General features: G+C 37.6%; 1 long non-coding RNA gene across 1 annotated transcript; it reads left to right on the forward strand.

Moving 5' to 3' along the window:
• The first annotated feature begins 240 nt into the window (after positions 1–240).
• On the forward strand, positions 241–827 carry LOC133849859 (uncharacterized). The gene is made up of 3 exons (XR_009895483.1): positions 241–397; positions 554–649; positions 728–827. It is a non-coding gene; the product is annotated as an uncharacterized LOC133849859 (long non-coding RNA).
• Positions 828–5,258: the final 4,431 nt, after the last annotated feature.

Genomic DNA, 5,258 nt, shown 5'->3' on the forward strand with positions numbered 1-5,258 from the left:
TGTTATGCACAGACAACGGTCAGTGGCCGGCGTTTATGCTGACGCGGCTTTTAATGTGCCGGCTGCAGTTCAGCTGACATCATATTGCAGTGCACTTGAACTGCGCTGGGCATTTGTTGTTTTCTTTATATTAAAGTGTCAATGCACTATTTATGTATTTCGGGCAGCAACAGAGAGTTGCTGCTTCCGTATTTAATGTTACTCTGGTTACAGTGTAACTTCGATATATGTGCATACCAGTAGGTAGAATATGGGAGTTCCAGGACAGTTTTTCTGCTTAAAATGGTGATTCAGCAAAAAAATCATGGGGCTTCCGGGGCACATTTTCTGCTCAAAATTGTGACTCATAAAAAAAAATAAGCCCTCGAAACCGTGACTAATCTGTTATCAGTTCAAGGTTACTACGCCTTCATGACTAATCTGTTATCAGTTCAAGGTTACTACGCCTTCATGACTAATCTGTTATCAGTTCAAGCTTACTACGCCTTCATGACTAATCTGTTATCAGTTCAAGGTTACTACGCCTTCATGACTAATCTGTTATCAGTTCAAGGTTACTACGCCTTCAAGGTTACTACGCCGGTCATGACCATGAGTAATGTTATCAGTTCAAGGTTACTACGTCGGTCATTTCGCCGGTCAAAAGATTGTAAGTAATACTATAGTAATACTACATTTAAATGAGTAATACTATAGTAATACTGGTTTTAATCAGTTGATTTTCTAGCAATCACAACGTCATTACGCCGGGCAAGATCATGAGTAATACTATAGTAATATTACATTTAAATGTGTAATACTACTTTTAATCAGTTCATTTTTTCTTTTGTGTGTGTGTGACCCTGAAACTGGCGCGTGTGTGGTTAGGTCTGGATTTGACCGGAGGTCTGTGTGGAGGCCTGGATCTGAGCGGAGGTTTGGGTTGCGAACACACAAAAACTTAAGTTGAGGTATATAAATTTGTTTATTTATTTAATCGTATGATATATCAATTATATTACATTTATAAATCTTAAGGCCTTCTTTGGTTGCAATAAATTGAAATTTAGCATCTGGTTCCTCTATTTCAATACCTAAATAGTAAACTGGAACCATTTGTTTTAGGTGTAAATACATTGCACGATATTGTGAATGTTCCAATATTGTATGCCCAATCAATTACAGTATTATTGAATACTCCATATTTTTTTACCAACAGATACTCAACTTCATCGCTGAGTATAAGCTTTAGTGTATTTAGCTTTCAGGTTGAAACATTTCTTCCCAGCAGGAAACAGGATTTGTTTCGATATCAGGTATTATTCCATTCATACGTTCTATGAACCAAACCAAGGATACCATCTTTCTAATATTAACGTCAACTAAGAGTATTTTAAATAAAATGAAAAATAATGTTTTTGTTTGTATGTTATATATGTTGTTTTATTATAGAAAAATATATCCGCATTGTTATTGTTTTTCTGTGTTATTGTTCATTCTTGTATTTAAATTGCGATAATGTTGCATTGTATTTAATGTTGCTCTTATGACACTCTCAATGCGATGACAAATGTTGCGAGGGTTGAAACAATTGTTTTGAATACATTGCTCCAACGAATTCCGCGGTGTTTTCATTGTTATTGTTGTTGTTGTTGTTAGAGCTATTGAAACGTGTTCTAACAAATATAGTAATTTTAGCGTAGCATTTATGCTCTTTAAATCCTTTTCAGAAATTACATCCTTAAACTCCTCCACAAAATTTATGTATTTGTGTGATTAACATGTCTAGCTGATCAGCGGTTGTACGTGTTGACATGTTTGCTTCAATTTTACTACTGAACTGTATTGCATATATAAATAAAACAAAATAAGAAATCTTTTTTTAAATTTTTTATTACATATAGATTATATATAGATTATAACTTTTACAGATTTAAATTAAGGGGTGGTATTTCCCCCTCTTTTAGCTGTACTTGCGAGGGCTTTGTCCCATAATAAATTTTAAATATATGTGTGTATAGTATAACAATATTTTAAATATATAGAAACGGCGTTGAAAACCAAATCGAGTGTACATAACATATTGTCGAGTCGCGATGAATGTGTGCATGTGTGTGCGTGAACAATGAAACAGCAGCAATAGAAAAGCCAAAGTTGAAAGAGGACAGAAATATACGCTGCGAAGCAGAGAGACAGTGAAGACAGAAGAAGTGAAAATCAAATCGGTGGAACTTGCAGAAATAGCGCAACAAACAGAGTGAAGAAAGAAGAAGAAAAAGAATTATTAGAAGTTGCAAGCAATAGCTCAAAAAAAAAGTGAAATTGAACTGGCGAAAATGGAGCAGATGATTGAACAAAATCAAGGAATTTGCAACAAATAATTCAATTATTAAACTTAAAAAATCTGCCGATGAGATAGACCGGCAAGAGCCAAAAGTGTCGGTAGAAGGGTTTTCAGTTGTGCCAGATTTTGATGGAGAGTCAGTGCCAGTGGAATATTGGTTTAATAATTTCGAGCTAAACGCAGACGCATACGGGTTAAACGAAAAGCAAAAATACGTAAACGCGCGATCGAAAATGACAAAACGGCTCAGTTGTTCCTTGAATCTGTATTTGTATGTAGCCGGAGAACTAAAAGCAAGCTGTTAAATGAGTTCAAAAGAGAATATGAAAGTGCAGAGATACATACAAAACTCAACGAAAGAAAGAAACAAGATGTTGAAAGTTTCCAAGAATATGTGCTGCAGATGAGAAAATTGCTGCATTGGGTAACGTCGAAACAAAATCAATTATTCGCTACATAGTAAATGGCTTAAATATTGCCAAAGAGTTTAAATATAGCATGTACGGTTGCAAAACTTTGAGGAGCTGAAAGAAAAATACTGTGACTATGAGTGTGTAAAAGATTTTGCCAAAAAGACGATAACAAAGAAAGAAAGCGTAACCAGAATAGCGAGAACTCTAAAACCAATCTCGTTGCTTTAATTGTGGTTCAGTCGATCATGTGCGTAAAGACTGCGTAGCTAAAACGAAGTGCTTCAAGTGTCAAGAAGATGGACATATTTCGTTAAATTGTCCTAATGCTATAAAAGCCGTTCAAGTTGTTAAAGCAGATAAGCGACTAAAATTATAAAACTAAACAACGTTGAGGTATCATGCCTGGTTGATACAGGAGCCGATGTATCTATTGTGAAATACTCAGTTTATAAACGCTTGCCTGCAGTGGAGCTCAATAAATGTACATCTGTTTTGCGTGGTATGGGAAAAGCCAGTACAATTCCATTGGGCGAATTCGAAGGAGCCGTAACTGTAGACGATGTTCAGTCGATTCAAAAGTTCATTGTGGTACCAGACAGCAAAATTGAATTTGATGCGTTGGTTGGATACGATTTTGTGTCAAAGTTTCATTTTGCTCTGAATGAGAATGGATTTAACTTTTCTTCGTCGTCAGCTCAGGAGGATCAGGCTGACCTTAATCAGATGAGTATTTATAATATCGTTGAAACAAAAGTTGATATAAATGCTCCCCTGCAGTACAAACCGAGCATTGAGTCGCGGAAGCAGGAGCGGAGCAGCGTACGTGGCGATGCTAGCAGCAAGGAACGCTTGCAGTTGGAGCGTGAGCTACAGGAGACGCGTCAACAGCTTCAAACAAGCAATGCAAACATGAGCGAGGCGCAAAGGCGTGAGCTAAAGTTGCAGAAAGACTTAGCCAAGTTGCAACTGGAACAGCAGCAACAGAGCAGCGACAACGAGGTGGCCATGAAGGAGCTGCAAGAGCGACTAGAGATCACAAACACCGAGCTGCAGCACGGAGCAGTTGGCACGAGAAGATGAACAAAGATCGCCGACATGAAGATGCTAGTCGAGGCCATTCAGGTGGCCAATGCCAATTTATCGGCCAAAAATGCGGAGCTTCGACCGTGCTGGAAGTGTTGCAGGCAGAGAAGATCGAAATGATGCAAAGCTTTGAGTTGTTCGAGATGGAGGCGGACGTGAATGCCGAAAGACTTATTGAGAAGCTGCACGGCATGAAGCAGGAGCTGCAGCAAACGCACAGCGCACTTAAGTTGCAGCAGAGTAGCAACAAGCAGTTGCAGGAGCAACTGCAGGAGGTGCAACAAACCGATCAGAATTTGCAAGGCACCGCTGTCGAGGTAGCTGAGCAACTGCGTCAGCTGAATCAGTCGATTGGTGAATTGCAGAAAACTGTGCATCAAAAGCAGTACGACGAAAAGCGTAAACAGGAATATGGATACAAAGAAGGTGACTTAGTTGCTGTGAAGCGAACACAATTCCTTGCTGGGAAGAAATTAGCCAGTAATTACCTTGGTCCATATGAGGTAATTAAAGTAAAAGGCAATGGGCGCTTTGAAATCAGAAAAGCTGCTCAAACAGAGGGGCCCAATATTACTAATACAAGTTCGGACAATATGAAGCTGTGGAAGTATGTCGGATACAACGATGATTGCCTGTCGTCTGGGACAGACGATGCTTATCAGGATGGCCGAATGTGAAGTATGGCACTACTGGTTGCTGGCAACGAGTGGCAACGCGAGCTTAGTGAAAGGATATGGCAGCACTGATAATGAAAGCAAGATCGACGAGAAGGCAGTTGGTGTGTCGGCGTTGATAGGAACAGTTGTCCTCTAGTCGTGTTGATCATTAATGTGTTTATTTCATCATTATTCTGTTTATATCATTACTTCATTATATATTCATTTTATATTCATTATCAATAAACTACTATTGTTACATATATATATATGTATAAAACAATTATAAAAAGTAGACTCATTGAGAAATGCTTTCGTCATTGTGATTTGGTCTCCAAACCCTAAGAGCTTCTTAGGTTTGGGAAACGAAAGCACAATGACGAAAGCACTAATCAATGAAACTACCTAGTATAATTGTATTATACACATATATATATATATTTAAAATATGTGTGTGTGTGTGTGTATAGTATAACAATATTTTAAATATATATATATTTAAAATATGTGTGTGTGTGTGTATAGTATAACAATATTTTAAATATATATATGTGTATGCATAAAACAATTATAACAAGTTGACTCATTGAGTAGACTCATTGAGAAATGCTTTCGTCAAAGTAAAGTATGTCAGCAGAAAAATCAGAACGGAAAAACAACAACCCACGCGAAAAAATCAAACGTCTTCGTTGTTCGATAAGAGAGGAAAAACGGAAAACAATCCCATGATCGTTATATAAGCCCCCGAAATTAAGTGCATCCCTACGCTCATTATATATAAAT

The sequence above is a fragment of the Drosophila sulfurigaster genome, unplaced genomic scaffold (genome assembly GCF_023558435.1).
Source record: "Drosophila sulfurigaster albostrigata strain 15112-1811.04 unplaced genomic scaffold, ASM2355843v2 ctg119_pilon, whole genome shotgun sequence".
Classification (NCBI taxonomy): domain Eukaryota; kingdom Metazoa; phylum Arthropoda; class Insecta; order Diptera; family Drosophilidae; genus Drosophila; species Drosophila sulfurigaster.